This window comes from Mytilus edulis, chromosome 12 (genome assembly GCF_963676685.1).
Source record: "Mytilus edulis chromosome 12, xbMytEdul2.2, whole genome shotgun sequence".
Taxonomy (NCBI): domain Eukaryota; kingdom Metazoa; phylum Mollusca; class Bivalvia; order Mytilida; family Mytilidae; genus Mytilus; species Mytilus edulis.
The window spans coordinates 26,503,057-26,520,635 of record NC_092355.1 but is presented as its reverse complement, the minus strand read 5'-3'; positions in this window follow the sequence as shown (position 1 = coordinate 26,520,635).

Below are 17,579 nucleotides of genomic sequence, written 5' to 3'. Positions count from 1 at the left end.
TTTTAACATTATTTTTTTTTTTAAATTGATTGATATTTTGCAAAGGTATCACAAATTTAAGAATTATTCCAGGACGAGATTTAAACGAAACTGAAACGTCCGTAGAATACGCCCTTAAGTCATTTCAATTGACATTGTATGTCTTTTTGTGTTGTAATTCTAAACTACTATTTCCGGTCATAGTACAACAATTGTTACGCCTTTTTTTATGTTTAAACCCGCTGCATCTTTTTGCACTTATTCTGGGTCAGAAGCCTATTGTTCAGTGTTTGTCGTTTGTTTGTGGGGTTCATAGGTATTCCTGTTTCTTGGTTTTCTTTCAAAATGATTACCCGATTATTGTCATGATTTTTTTTTTCTCAATCCCTTTGTTGCTTGTTATTCGGCAATTCAGCGCTACATGTAAAAGGCCGTTCTTCAATCTAAACTTGTTAAGTTTTTATTAATTTTAATTAAGATTGACCGTTATCTCATTGACACTCATATCAGACTTCCTTTTCTTAAACCAAACACTCGATTTCATTAATAACGCAATATATGTCAGGGTCTTTCTGGTTAAGTGGGTGTTTTAGATAGTTAGTAACTAACTACCACTTATGACTGAATCCTTATATTTTGTTTTGTCTTTTGGCATAGTTATCTCCCTTTTCACATCGATGTCATTTGCCATTTGTACATAATTTATAGTTTATTGTTTGGTATTGGTTATTTTGTGTGCACTATTAGCAAATCTAAGGTATACTAATACAGATATTTGTTACGAGAATTTGGTAAAAATACTATATTATTAAGATTGTATACTAGAACTTAATTTTATGTTAAGGAACGCATCCTCTACATGTACATCACTGTTAGTATGATCCATACATATTCTAGTAATGAATTGATTATTACGGAAACAGGAGTTAACCAAGCTTTGTTGGCATTCTGCCTTTAGCGTCTGTTGGTATTTGGACCCTCCGAACTCCCGAACAGCTTTATAATATACAGTAAGTGCAGTTATTCGGCAAGTATACCTCCTTGGCCGTCTACTTTTATATGTTTTCATTACATCTTTCCCTCATATCATCTAGGAAAAGTCCGTCGCAGTATAACCTATCTTTCATGAACTGTATACCCTGAAAAAATATGTTTAGCATACATTTCAACCTAGTGACTCAATCATATATTCATTTGTAACAGTTTTACATTGATAAAAGGTAAACACTATTGCGTGACAAATGTGAAAATTTTAAATATCAAGCCTGAACTAAATCTTGTCGTCAGTAACAATAATAATTCAACGGTTCATATGTTATTGCAAAGAAATCACAAACAAAAACTTCTCAACCTCAAAGTTATCAATATCGAACTTAACAACCATTTTGCAACATTCATGAATGCTAAGTAATCAAATCGAACTGACTGTTCCGTGGCTTTCAACACAACCACCGTCCACAGTACAACTCTATATAATTGATGTGATTGCCGTTAGAAGACCATACAAGAAATACTTAAAAACGCAAAAACAAAACTGGATTTGTTTTTCATTTTTTAATTAACTAAGTGAGTTAACCTCAATAAGCGCCTTTTAGAAATCAAAAGACATCATAAAACATTGCAGTAACTTGCTTCATGTCTTATGTACGAGGCCACGATGGCTAATTTTGTTATATTATTCATCCAGTATCTTTCTACTTACGACCAATTTTGAATTTTCTTAGGTTTCTAGTACGAATATGTCATGACCCTTCACAAAAAGTTACAGATAGTTTTTTTTTGTGAATTAAAGGTACCTTTCGATTTTTCAATCAAACACAACTAATCATAATTCGATTGTAGAAATCTATAAAAAAAAAAGTACAAAATATTTCCTCTGCCTCAAGAGTTAAACATCAGACCACTTACATGTATTTTCCCATCTGAAAACATAGAATAAATCAGCTTTGGCACATGCTTTAGATTGATGTTTTGTTTGTTTTCCAGGTTCTTCAATTTCGTTCTATTTCTAGCCATTGGTGAATCTTGTATAGACGAAACCGATGTTTGGTTTACCCATGCATTTACATGTATCTGGTATCCCATGGTTTTTTTCTGACGTACCAATAATTACAATAATGTATGTTACTTACACAGCTATAACAGATATCGTGACGTTTACAAGCTGTTTCAAAAAGCTCTTTATATGGAAACCTTTTCAAGATTGGAATAGAACATCCATCAGTTGATATACCTGGATTACGCTGGAAGCATTTTGAATCTTGTCTTGTTGACAGTTGCAGCCATGAAAGTATGGAAATAATTGTACAAATGAATCTGTAAATGTAAAGAGAAAACAGAACATTAAGCTGATCAAAAGACAGATAATGTGTCCACTCTTTGCAAAAAGATTCTGAAAACGAATACACAAACAAAAAATCATAGGCACAGCTAGTGGTACAATTTTATGCAAGCCATATAGGTTTTTACTGTAAAATTAAACATGCTAAGTATTCAGTATCAAAACGTATAGACATTCATGCAATATAAATATGTTAGCGACAATAAGTGAAATTAGGCATTAAGCTTAAATCCTAGGCAATAAGCTAACGCCTAGGCAGTAAGTCTAATGCCTAAAAGATGTTAGGCATTAGTCTTAAATCCTAGGATTTAAGCTTAAATCCTGAAAAATGTGTGCAGGCATTAAGCTTAATGCCTAAAATGTAAATGCGAGTAAATAAAAGACATTTATTCATAACAAAAATTTAAATGCTTTTGTTACATAATAACATTAAGATAACTGTGGTCTGTTTATCGACACTGTTCTTAGATTAGTCCTATAAGATATTCTTAGGACAGAAAATATGATAATTATTTTAGTTAGGATTGACTTACGACATTTCTCAGCATGCTGCACATCGACGCTATCTGAGGATTATATTAGCTGGGATGTCCTAAGTATTGGCGTAAAAGAAAAAAGCAAATGAAAACAAATGAAATATTGTATCAAATTCAACTAAAAACATTAATTCATAAACTGATTAATTATTAGAAAATAATTATTAGTTTTAAATGAAAGGTTATAAATAATTTGTATATTATTATTGTAGATCTAAACTCTTTGAAACAAAATATAAGTAAAAAAAATATAACTACGTTTTATATTAAAATTGAACAAAATAACTGTAAATAATTAGAATTAAATATATAATCGGAAAAAATATTTTATGCTTTGAGGGACCTGCATTCAAACTGTCACAGTTTCATACTTAAAAGTTATAGGAAAACTCGTGCATCTTTCATTAACATGATATAAAGACTGAATATTTCAACTATTTTATTTTAATACTGCAAATAACATACAGATGGGTGCGGTCCTAACCTTGACAAAAGTTAACTTAGAGTTAACTTGTTGTCTGCTTTCTAAGTTAACTTGAGAATTTTTAAGCAGTCAAGCAAGTTAACTTCGACTTTGGTGGACCAGACCTACGGTCTGCTTTTTTAGGACTGCTGCAGACCTATCGACAAGTCTGCTCCAGACCAGACCTGTGGACAAGTCTGCTTTTGACCAGTCCTGAGGACAGGTCTGCACCAGACCAGACCTGTGGACAGGTCTGCTCCTGACCACACCTGAGGACAGGTCTGCTTTTGACCAGACCTGTGGACAAGTCTGCTATTGACCAGACCTGAGAACAGGTCTGCTTATGACAGATTATCGTTATAAGAGTTTTTATATCAGCCTTGAGCTTTCATTAAAATATGTAAACAACATTCGCATTGTTTTTCCACAGATATCATTTATTATTTACTCGCTAGACTCTACCAGATATTATACAAATGCTCTCTTTTATTTGATATACATGTATTCTTATATAAATAAAAAATGGCTATACGATCACACAGAGTTTATTTTATTAGAAGGCGGATAGAAAGTTATCCAACGCATCGGAACAATATTCTTATATCACGGGATATCGGCAACATTGTCTACGTTACTTCGTTCCCCGTTGTTTACCTGTCCCTTCCTAAATTTTACTTTATGCATACATTTATACTTGCATGGATATTTCATTGATATTCAACTTGTTTGCATTGGATTTACTATTCTGTTTCCCGCAGAATATTCTAACAGAAATTGTACAGTGTCCGTAAGCATACGGTGTGGTAAAACTATCAACAATCTCGTCAAATTCGTCAGATTTTTCGAGAGATTTGTCATTGCCGATATTTATATGGGACGTCCTAAAATTATACTCAATGCGCACTCTAATGAAATAGTTGCCACTTGACGTTTAACTATAAACAAAATCAATCAACCGACATAATAGATTCCAAGAAGAGAACCACCCGTACGAAATTATAAGGCGTATTACGCCTGGAAATAAGGCGTAAACCAGGCGTAAGTGGTAGTTACGTGTCTAGATCCAAGCGTAAGGGAGTAGGAAACGTAAATTTGTAGTCCTTACGGGCGTAGAAAAAAGCAGTAAACCTGGCGTAAATTGAAATAAGTAAGGCGTAAGTTTTCTTACGGGCGTAAATTGAAATAAGCAAGGCGTAAATTTTCTTACGGGCGTAAATAGAAATACCCATAATGCTTTGTTTAAAGGATCATGGGATTTTTTTTTCAAAATTTGGCTCTTTGCTTTCAGTTTGCAAGAGTTGGACACATGGCAGCTTCATAAATTCAGGGATAATTTGCTTGTTTTGTTCTTTTTGGAAGAATCTGAAATTGGAAATACTGAATCAAATAGATTAATGAAAGTTGTGAAATAAAAGGAATGTAGTAATACATGGTAGATAATAATAATGTGAGTATAACTAAGTTATAAAGTTTTATGTTCTATCAAAATTTTTGAAATCCCAAAACCTTTATCCCTAGACAATTACATTAAAACCTTTTACTTTAAGTTAAATTGCAGTATTATCATTTATATTTTAGTTCTAAAGACAATTATTTTCAAAAACAACTTAGTTAAAATGCTACTTTTATTTAAAGAAAAAATAATTGTCATAATTCTTATTCAAACTTATTTGAGCCATTGTCTGCATAAAATGTATTTATTTCTATATTAGCTTCTTCAAAAGTTAATATTTCAAGATTTTTGTCAAACAATAAGAAATAAAAGCAACAGTACAGAAGTTTGTATCAAATACACAAAAGTACACAGCTAGGTTAATACACAGAACTAAAATAAGTGTAGTATTATGTTAGGATATTACGCCTGGTTTATTTATTGCCAGGCGTACTCATTTGCATATTACGCCTTTTTTTTAACCAGGCGTACTCATTTAAATATTACGCCTAATTTTACGCTTGGTTTACGCCTGAGTTACGCCTAATTTACGCCAGGTTGACGCCTGGTTGACGCCTGGTTGACGCCTGGACATGCATTTTGTAAACACTGCAATGCCGCCAGGATAAAGTGTGATTTTTACGCCTGGTTTCCGTGCCATATACGGGCGTCACAGTTCGTACAGGCTCGTATACTTGTTTTATTAAATCATTGTAAATAGTACAAATGAATTCAGACATGTCAGTGTTGGTACTTTGATGATGTGGCATAATAGTTTTGTTTTACACGTACACCATCATGAACTCCTATATATGATCTAACTGTTATTATGAATAAAGAGATGAAATTCTGACATTCTCAATTTATTCAGAATATTTTTTGCATTAATAGTTTTCAAATATTATTGATTACGTGTACATTTACGGTCCTACTAAAATGTGAACAGGAGCGCCAGTAGAAGACATTTAGGCGATCGGTACAATGGTATGCGGGTATAAAGATTTGGAAATAAAAGTGCACACATGAACAGTTTTGGTCAACTAGTTTTGTTTTCCAAGTCAGCATGAGGTATTAAAACTACTGAAATTTTGTTACTTATCAATATTTTGAATAAAGGGAGGACACGCTGGTATCCTAAATTTAGGCGAACAAATGTTTGTTGTTATTAAATTGCAATATTGCTGTCCATTGTCATGATTATGTTATACATTGATTCCTGACATAAAAAATATGGCTGATTAATACTATGCGGGTACGTCATGGGGTATAAAGATTTACAAATTAAAGTGCACATATGGTCAGTTTTGGTAATGCGGTGAAATAATTTTATTGTACAAGTCAGCAGGAGGTATCAAACTACTGAAATTTTGTTACGTATCAATATTTTGAATAAAATGAGGACATGCTGGAATTCTAAATGTATGTGAACAAAAATTTGTTGTTATTATATTGCAATATTGCTGTCCATTGTCATGATTGTATTATACATTGAATCCTGACATTAAAAATAAGGCTGATTTACTATGCTGGTATATAGATTTACAATTTAAAGTTCACATATGGTCAGTTTTGGTAATGCAGTCAAATGATTTTGTTGTACAAGTCAGCTGTAGGTATCAAAACTACTGAAATTTTGTTACATATCAATATTTTGAATAAAATGAGGACATGCTGGTATCCTAAATTTATGCGAACCAAAATTTTTTGTTATTATATTGCAATTTTGCTGTCCATTGTCATGATTGTATTATTTATTGATTCCTGACATAAAAAATATGGATGATAAATACTACCCAGGTACGTCATGGTGTATATAGATTTACAAATTAAAGTGCACATATGGTCAGTTTTGGTAAAGCGGTCAAATAATTTTGTTGTACAAGTCAGCTGGAGGTATCAAATTAAAACTACTGAAATTTTGTTACATATCAATATTTTGAATAAAATAAGGACATGCTGGTAACCTAAATTTATGCGAACCAAATTTTTTTGTTATTATATTGCTATTCTGCTGTCCATTGTCATGATTGCATTATACATTGAATCGTGACATAAACAATAAGGCTGATTTACTATGCTGGTATATAGATTTACAATTTAAAGTTCACATATGGTCAGTTTTGGTAATGCGGTCAAATAATTTTGTTGTACAAGTCAGCTGGAGGTATCAGAACTATTGACATTTTGTTACGTATCAATATTTTGAATAAAATGAGGACATGCTGGTATCCTAAATTTATGCGAACCAAAATTTTTTGTTATTATATTGCAATTTCGCTGTCCATTGTCATGATTGTATTATACATTGAATACTGACATAAAAAATATGGCTGATTTACTATGCGGGTATATAGATTTACAAATTAAAGTGCATATATGGTCAGTTTTGGTGGATGCGGTCAAATAATTTTGTTGTACAAGTCAACTGGAGGCATCAAAACTACTGAAATTTTGTTACGTATCAGTATTTTAAGTAAAAAGAGAACATGCTGGCACCCTTTATTTAGGCGAACAAAAATTTGTAGTCATTATTTAAATGAATTAATCTATTGCTGATTGTGGCTGCATAGTTCAAGGATGTATTACTAACAAGGACGTATACACCTTACATCAAATATACTTCTTTTCAAAAATATACATAATATGATTGAATTTGATCTCGGAGTATATATATATTCAGTGCCTGTTATCATTGTAACCGAGATCGTTTTTATAATAGATAGATTTTCAGATCACAGATAAATTTGAGTTACGTTCTGTGCGTTCTTATTTTCAAATATTTGTATTTAATCCTGATGTTTATACTACGAAACAAAGATATTACTTTTTTTTAAATCAACGAAGAGCGGTCCTGGTTACAAGTTAACTTAGTGTTGAGCAGACCAGTCAAAATTTAACTTGGGAACAGGTCTGGTTTTGATCGGCTTTGTCCAAGCAGAAGTTAACTTTGTGGCAGGACCGGTTTCCAAGTTAACTTATGTTAACTTTATGACAGGACTGGTTCCGAAGTTAACTTATGTTAACTTTATGACAGGACTGGTTCGAAGTTAACTTATATCAATAGCGGACCTGTTTACAAGTTAACTTTGAATCCGGGTCCGTTCGCGTCCATTCACGTTCGCACCCACTCATGTTCGCCCCCTTTCACTTTCGCACCCCACAGGTTCGCACCCAAAGTCCCTTCGCACCCTACATGTTCGCGCCCAATTTTAATTGGTTTTGTGTCTAATAACTTTGTAATCAAGTTTTGGCAAGTAGTATTCTGAAAAGTATAATTGATTTAATTGTCTCAAAATAAAGCGAGACAGCATTTTTAATGTGTTGAATAATTTTTTTTTTTTTTTTTGTATTGTTAAAAAATAACATTCCTTTCTAATTAAAGTGGGATTCTGTCAACGTTTTATTTTGTGCTGAATAACACCTAATCATGTTTTGTTTAGTGCATTGCCTATAACTTTGTTTCATTGACTTGTTTCAAAATAAAGGGAGATTCTGAGAACGTTTTTTTGTGTGTTGAATAAATTTTATCATGTTTTGGTTTTTATAATAGTGTATTGCCATATTTTATTATTTCATTGTTTCAGATCAAAGGAACCAAGCTGTTAAAAACAATTATCTTTTGTGTTCTGTATTTAAAATATTCAATCTTTTTACTCATACCAAGCTATAAATACATTCAGTATTTACATCAAAGCAATTAAAAACAACAATCATGATTTTCATATTATTCAACTTGAATTTGAATTAAAATTGGGTGCGAACGTGTAGAGTGCGAACGAACCTTGGGTGCGAACGTGCGAGGTGCGAACGTGTAGGGTGCGAAAGTATATTGGGCGCGAACGGACCTGATACCGTTAACTTTTTGGCAGACATAAAAACAGTCCTAGGACCAAGTCCGCTTTTCAAGTTAACTAGATTTTTGTCCTAGGACTGGTCAGAGCAGTCCTATATTCGGTCACAGGTTAACTTTGACCAGTCCAAATGACTGGTTATCAAGTTAACTTGATGTACAGGTTAGGAGTGCACCCATCTGTATGTTTGAAAATGAGCAGAAGAAAAAAAATCCAATTTCACCGATTTTAACGATGCAAAAGTACAGGGCTTAGTGTCAACCTAAATATAAAAAAAGAAGGTGTGGCATGATTGCCAATATGACAAATTTCCACAAGAGATCAGAAATAAATTCAATTATAAAATATGTTATTTATATTAAAATGCATCAAATGATAATATAGAAATATAAAAACTTGATAGAAATTTGTGTTAAAAAATCATTTTGTTATCATAAATTGTGGAACTAATAACAAAGACAATTTACTTATGGAATAAAAAAAATGGAAAATGGTGTGATAAAAAAATCATATCTTAATTTGTTCTACTTTTGACCAGTTCAAACCAGCTCGACTAATGAAGTGTACAAATTTTTAAATAAATATAATTATACATGTATTAATTCTTTAGAATCTCCCCCTTTGCAATTGGATACACTTACTTTTTTAAAGTCTTTTTGGTACTTAGTAATACCACACATTCATAAAAAAGTATGAGTTAATTCTGTTTTTCAACTGCTAAACTTACCAATTAAACTTACTAAATTTGAAGATCTGTCAAATTAATGTATATTTATAAATGTAGAATTACAATTAAAAAACTACACTATATCAAGAATAAATCACCCAATATGCATGAATTCCAGTGTTTACTTATTGCCTAAAATTTTGTTCGGCAATAGGATGAATAATCATCATCAGATTTCAGGCAATAAACTTAATGCCTGAAAATTTCAGGCAATAACTTTATGCCTAGGCGTTAGCTTATTGCCTAGGATTTAAGCTTAATGCCTAATTTTACTTATTGCCGCTAACATACATATATATATTTATATTTCACTCTACCTGATTACACAACTGTAATTTGTTTGATAATTCCATCCTTTTGAGCTACTATAGGTCAGCGCAAAATATATGTGCCATAAGCGTCGAGTGTGTAATTAAATACTTCACAATCTTGTGTATCAGTTCATAGCTCAATTTTGTATCAGTTCATAGATCAATTTTGTATCAGTTCATAGCTCAATTTTGTATGGTGATTAGCCAATATGTAAAAAAAAGGATAAGTTAATAAAAATAAAAGCATCAATGGTCAAATGCTAAATCATGTGACTTCCTTGACAAACTTTACTTAACACATGCTTGAAATATATATACGAAAGATTTACATAAATTTATTTATAAGAGTACAACTTAATCAAAGTACAACATTAGTGCACATTGGTAGTCTGAGTTCAGTGATTTATAAGAATATTTTTCAAGTTAATAATAATAATTCTGATACACAATGTTCATGTTCGCATTAATAAGCATGCAAAACTCCTCAGTTCAACTGATAATACCATATTATGGATTGGGTAGATTACTTAGAAAAAATAAAACTACACAATTTGAATCAACGTTTGATTAAATCACTGGACTTTAGAGCAAATCGCAGGACAAATGTTCACTAAATCACAGGACACGTTTTTCTTCTTAATTACCGTCGGTGGTAAATTAGATGTTGCTAATCATAATCAAATGTGAATTTGTCCACAAAACTACACACGAAATATGGTATCTCTTCATGACATAAGATCAGGACATGCACAGTGAAAAACACACGAATAGCAAAGGAAAATCGCTTTCATTTGTTCTTCCTATCAAAGAGACAGTGAGACTTTTAACACAGAGCAAATAAACTCAACAGTTTTCTTGACCACATTTTAGGATTATCATGTTAATGTAAAACCATTTCTGAGAAATAGGGATCACAGGTATTGAACAGACCGAACAAGATTGATAATGAAATGAATTTAATACCATACGCTTTCAATATCTCAGGAGTCAACTATGATACTCGAAAAAAAGACACAAGATGACAGAAGCTCTCCGATTTATTATGAATTATGATGGAAACTGAATATACATATACATATATCACGATCCCTTTTAAGCACCACTGTAACTTTTTTTTATTTCATATTTCATACTGAGAAAGTTCATTAAACTGATTTTTGTTACACCAAAGATATTTCGTGATTTGTGATACAGGACCATGTGTTGTACAAGTTCATAGCAGGATCACATGTACACATGTGAATTACATATTCCATCTGGACATTGTGTTACTAATGGCAAGCACAAACACGGTTAAAAATATATGATATATGCAAATGTCTAGGGGGGGGGGGGCATTCGAGATACAAAATCGTATCGCTAAACCAAGTCAGGATGGCTGCATTACAATTTAGTATGGATTTAATCCTTTTGTTTAGGTATGTACAATCACATAAGGGGCAATGAAAATATAACTTTGGCGTAATTTTTAACCCCTTGTTTAAATAATCGTTTTCAATTTTTAAATTCGGCTTCAATACTAATGCGATCAGAGCGCTTTTGAGGATGTTCATGTATACGAAAAATATAATTGATGTACACATTTATGAACCCAGTACCATTGATAAGGTTTCTAGCAAACGAACAATGGTAATTATACTCACAAAGATATAACAGATAGCATTCAGTTAAAGCTGGTTCAAAAAGCTTTTCTGTATGTACACTTTTATTGCACGGACCAACCATCAGTGGATAATCGATGATAAAGCTTGACGCAACGATACAATGAACATATGCCTCCATGAAAGGCATGTGAGGTAGACCAAGAAGACCTGGGTGTAAAAAAAAAGACCACATGCACTTTTTTCATACCTTTTTATTTATTATTTTGATACGTTTAAATAATTTGGAGAAAAAATGACGTACATATACATACAGATAATTTTACACTCCACTTACAGAAAGCATAAGATAAAATTTTGATCGAATCTGACTAGGTATTTATACTAGCGGCATGGCGAAATTGACGCCTGTTTGAGATGTCACCAGGTCTTAAGCCTATTGTTGGAGGGGAGAGGTAATTGTTATCATATTTATATACTCATTCAACGTTGCGAACTGTTGCATGCTGTTTTAAAACCAGAACATAAAAGGTAACTGTAGGAACTATATACTTTTTTGCCAACACTGTAAGAGATATTATTCTAAAAAAAAGTCATTGTGAAAGACAAACACTTATTTACACAGTTACGTTATTAACAGTGCAGTACTATGCATGCATTAAATACCTTAAATAAGCTGCTATTATTTAGTTATACCTGCAAACATACTAGATTTAGTAAATATGATATATACGTTCAAACGTTCAATTGGTTCCGGTCATAATTGAACTATTTGATAAAATTGACTTGTCGGAAAAGAATGAACAGACTACGAAGACGACCGAATAATTAAGTAACTGTAAAGAATAAGTCGATGAGAGAACCAAAGAAGAACATACAAATTCAACAAACGACCAATACATTCAACAACAACAACAAACAACATCAGTACACACACCATATTATGAAAAAAATCTAATGATCTGATTCTCATAATACTTTAGTACTACTGTTATCATAATAAAGCTCAAAACGTTATAAAGAATTCATTCAAGAACAAAAGTACCAGTAACACAGCGTCAACAGTTGGTAAGCTTGATAGAATTACAATCACGACTTTTAAAATCAAATCAATACAAAAATAACTTCTAATTAATTCAAAACTACTCGTTTTATAAATGTTACATCTTCAGCAACAAATGAAATCAATTAAGCTGCCATATGATATAAAAATAACCAATCTGCTCTTTGTTCTTTGACGTGTTTCTCATTGTCATTACCATTCTCAATTTAATTATTTTTTTTTCAAAACAGCTTAGAATAAGGTTCTATGTTGAACAAATCATAGTTTTCAATGATACTATTGAACTCTTGTACTTATGATTTAACTAATAACGTTAAATTAACACTGAATATGCCCACTATGTAAAATGTACAAGGAATTTCACATGGAAGGTGGATACAGAAAAAACAGAAGTTAGTTATGTAACACGTGGTTGAATTTTATAATTTCTTCTCATAATTTATCAAACTGTTTTGTTTGTAAAATCGTATTTTGTTAACCATGAAGCAAAGCCTGCCTGTAAAAACTAATTTGTGTAAACAATTCATGAACAAATAAGAGACATCTAGTAAGACTGAAAAACAAAAATCCGATACGCATTGATACAACATTGACCTGTCATTCATACTGATGTTTCAAAATTTTGGATCACACCAAAACCTAAACAAATAGAGGACACACATATGTCTTAGTCGTCTTATAAAGAACAAGGGTGGAATCCACGTCATCACGCAGGGTGCCTGCGATTAAAATTGGGCCACAATCTTGTCGATTCAAGGTAAGAATTTTACTTATTATGCCAGTTATATGAGGGTTATGATTATACAAAATAGTCAGCTAAAGACTATAAAAAGTAAGAAAATAAATGAGCCATCGCTCAATATTATTGGTTATCTCAATTTTGCAAACACTTTGATACCAGTTTTAGGAATTAGGTCAAACATGCAGGGTATCGGCAATTTTTTTCATAACACCATGTTAATTACCAAGAACCGCCTACTTTACAAACAAATGAACATGTCCGATTTCTTTACTGTAGTCGGGAAAATAGACATGAAAAATCATTTACTTTCTTACGTTATATAATTTTGCATAATCATTACCCTCGTATAACTGGCATAATAAGTGAAATTCTTACCTTGAAGCGACAAATGATGGTCCAATGTCAATCGCCGACACCCTGCGTGATGACTTAGATTCTTCCCCTTGAAGAAGAAGGTGATGCATGTTTTCAATTTGTTTTAAGCAGCATAACGACCAACAAAAAACCAAGCAGAAGAAAATAATTTGAAAACTCTCTAAAAAATCAATATTGCATTGCAAAAAGACAATCTTATAAAGTGATTTTACATTTTCAAGAACAAAAAATCAAGGGATATGCATATGCCATAATATATCCACATATTTCATTATGTTGTCCGAAATAGAGAAATATGTTTATTTAAATGTATTCTTAATTTTTACATGATTTTCTGTATTTCTAAACAACAAGACACACTTGCTTATATATAAATCTTACAATTTTTTTTATATTTGAATTTACTTCATGGAATGAAGGTCTTTGGCATTTAAAAAGCACATGAATAAAACGACCTTTACAATAATTTTTTTTTTTACTGAACATTGTTCTATATTTCACGTCTAAATATATACGTACAGAAAAGAAACATTGACCTCATGTTGACGTAGAGAAATTATTTTGTCCTTCTTAGTATAAACATTTTTGGTATAATTTCTGTCAATAAAGCATGTATGCTTGATTTTCGTTTTTGATGAGACTGTCATTAAAGCGAGAGGGTTAGCGCTATAAACCAGGTTTTATCCACCATGCATTTTCCATATTTGAAAATGCCTTAACCAAGTCAAGAAAATGACAGTTCTTATCCATTCGTTTCCGATGCGTTTTTGTTATTTGAGCCGCGTCTGATAGAAATCGACCTTATGCAAAAAAAAATCGCAATTTAAGTTTTGTTCATATTAGTTTTGCTAATAGTCATAAAATTTGAATACAAAAAAACGTTTTACTTTTCTTTTTTGAAAAGTTTCGCCATTTCAAAATTTTACGGATACATATAATTAACATCAGATCTCACGACAACGTCGTGAAATTGACGTTATCGTGCATTAAATTTATTCTGTATCGGTCCTTTTCTAGTATTAAAGAGAAACATGAAAACATACATTTGTAAACAATATTTAATTTAATTTATGAGACTGTTACAATGAAGCAATACATGATCCTCCCTCAACTGAAAGCACGTTTTTTACACAGATCCGTCTTTGGTTTCATAAATTGAATATGAGGGTAACATGCATTCCAAACCATTAAAGTACGGTTAGTTGAACATATTGTTGTTATGAGTTAACGCATTAACTAATATATGTAGAGTGTACATATTTCTGGCTCTCGCTACAAGGTAGAAGAAAAGGAGGGGTACTGTCGGTTGCCAGAGGCGCAGCCGGGAGAGGGAGACCAAATTCATCAGCATACCGCTCGTAAAATTTTATCGTATTTTCAGTCACTGCAAATTAATGTCTGTGATTCGATTTCCTTCCACTAAGACCATGTGAGGGGTTACGCAATTTGCATTTAAACGCTGTTTTGAACTTTGGAATGTGCTCCTCCCAATGTTATACATATTTCTCCTTGTAAACTCGCATATATCAACTCCTTGAATAGAATAACGATATCGTTTTCGTTCTCTCTTTCCTCCTTTGAAAACCGAGTCTATTATTTTTTAAGTTTTCTAAGTTTGAAAGCCAGTATATGTCACGCTCTGCTTTTCTTAATTCACAAACAGATAGCGATACATCATGGGCCTGTTCTCTAAATGTGAAAAGCTTTGTAAAACATTTTTTTTGTACAATTACAGTCGTTAGCAAATGAAGCGTTTATTCGATGTCGGGAAGGATACTCTAATTCATCATTTTGATTAAGAAAACATGTATTTTCCGATTGATCTTAAATGACGGAAGTGGAATAAACTTCCCGGGCCCTAGCTTGAATTGTGTCACCTGTATTTTCAATATCAGATTCGTCGTTTTCAATATCGGAATCTCTGTTATCAGACACATTCAGATCATCATTGCTTGATGCAAAAACCTCTGGTATTGACCCTAGATATTGTTCAAAATAGTCAACTGCTTCATTTTCTAGTTCTTCGCATCCTATGTTATTGAACCAGTCCGTTTCAAAATTTACTACAACATTAAAAAGGAATGAAATTAAAGACAAATTGAACCAAGATAGTTTTTCTTTACGACTGGTTGTCGCGCTTTGCGCCTTTATAGTTCACCAGTGATTTATGACAGGTAGATCAAAATCTTAAATACTATCTATTTAAATTAAAGTAGTTCAAATTTCCAAATAAACGTTTTTTCTAAATGAAATAATGGTTTATTATTTATTAATTCGACATTAAAGTTGACATCTTTCAAAATTGCTACATTAATCTCGTATACGGACGGACGGACGGACGGACGCAAAATTGTAAGACCCACGGATGCATAGATCGGGAACATTATTGCCCGAATCTCGGGCCCGAATACTAATTTTAAAGTTGTTTGGATATGAAAAAGGAGGTATAAAAGGTTTTATTTTGAAAGTTATCAGTTTTCGAAATATATGTAACCATGTCTCATGCAAATGTTCCCGTCTTTCTTTCAATTTCTAAATAGAAACGTCATTTAAAGCATAAATCTCACGCAAAACATTTCTAAATTTCTGAATGGATAAGAACAGATAAATTGCACGCAAATAGTACAAAATATCCACCTAGAGCACGTCTTGGTCTTTGTTTAATATTGTTTATTTGTGTTGTTGTTTCTCTTTAGATTTTCCAAAATGCAACGATACAATGCTATGACTAATTTTCGACCTAATTTTGTTTTTGTGTGTGTCACTGTGTGTAGCAAAGCTTTGCAATACAGCACACATTTCGTTTTAAACTACCAGAAATAGTTTTTTTCAGAATATTACCTTAGTTTAGTTAAGCTCATGAATTGTATACAATTATTTTTTAATTAAGACAGGTGTGTTATGACACTTGACGAAATGAAAATAAATTTGACTAAAATAGATAGTTTTTCACTTTGTATAAAATGTAAAAATAGATCTTGAACGTAAAATAGTTCGATATATAGAACGTATAAGAATATACATACCTCAGCAAAACAACGTATTCTTGTTAGCCAAAACTGATACTAAGGTTGAGAAATATATAATTTAAGGAATGACTGTAATATTTTTGTCTGTTATTTTCTTTTTTCAGTAAATGTATATGTTACTAATAATAAAAACTGTAAGTGACATATATATATACGAATTTATTGGAAAAGACTTTGACCCGAAACTTGTTAATCATGGGTAAAAGTAATTATGTCAAAGAAGAGCCTGGAATGATGTATTTGTATTGTCATATATAAATTTGATATACAGTTGAATTATTAATTCTTCCACTGCTACCTTTCGGTCTTCTTTCCTTTACGTGCTGTTTGAATGTGATACCAGCTATCAAACTGGACCATTATTAAAGTAATATAGAGAAAGTGTATCTTGCAATGCGTACTTTCTTTTATATTACTGGGTCATCATGAAAAGTCCTACATTAGACGCCATTTCCGTGTATTCTAAATATAACAAATTAATAACAGTCATATCATAACAGTTATTGAAGATCGGATCATTCTCATTATCATGCATTGCCAGTGCACCAAACATTGAACAAACAGACAGACAGGCAATATTTTGTATTATGTGCATCATCCAAATATAATCTAGATAATATTAGCACTTTAGGGGTTAACTTCGCTTAACTTAAGAGAAAATTTGGTAGCTTTTATATTGATAACCTTAACACATGGCTCAGGTTGTCGCCAAATTTCAATTTTAACTGACGTTTACTTTTTTTGAATTATGTATATATTTTTATTGTTAAATCTTGAGAAACAAAAATCAGTTATGTATTACGTTTAATTGAACAGTGATTTTCTTTATATATGTGTAGTTCATCATTTTACACGATTGAGATAATTCGTTGAGTCGCAAGTTACAGCTTCGAAAAATCAGATTATATATTATGATGTGCTATTTCTGCTATCCTTTTCACCTACGGAAAGCAGACAGAAATATTTCTTAAAACAAGTACGACAGCAAAAATATCCGATCATGTGCAAAGAATATTTTGATTGTGCTTGGTTGTTGCAGACATTTCCCACTTCGAAGTCAGAGGTAAAGTGTGCTATCTCGGACAAATAGCAATCGACTAACCCATTGGAGCAATATAAGGGCAGAAAC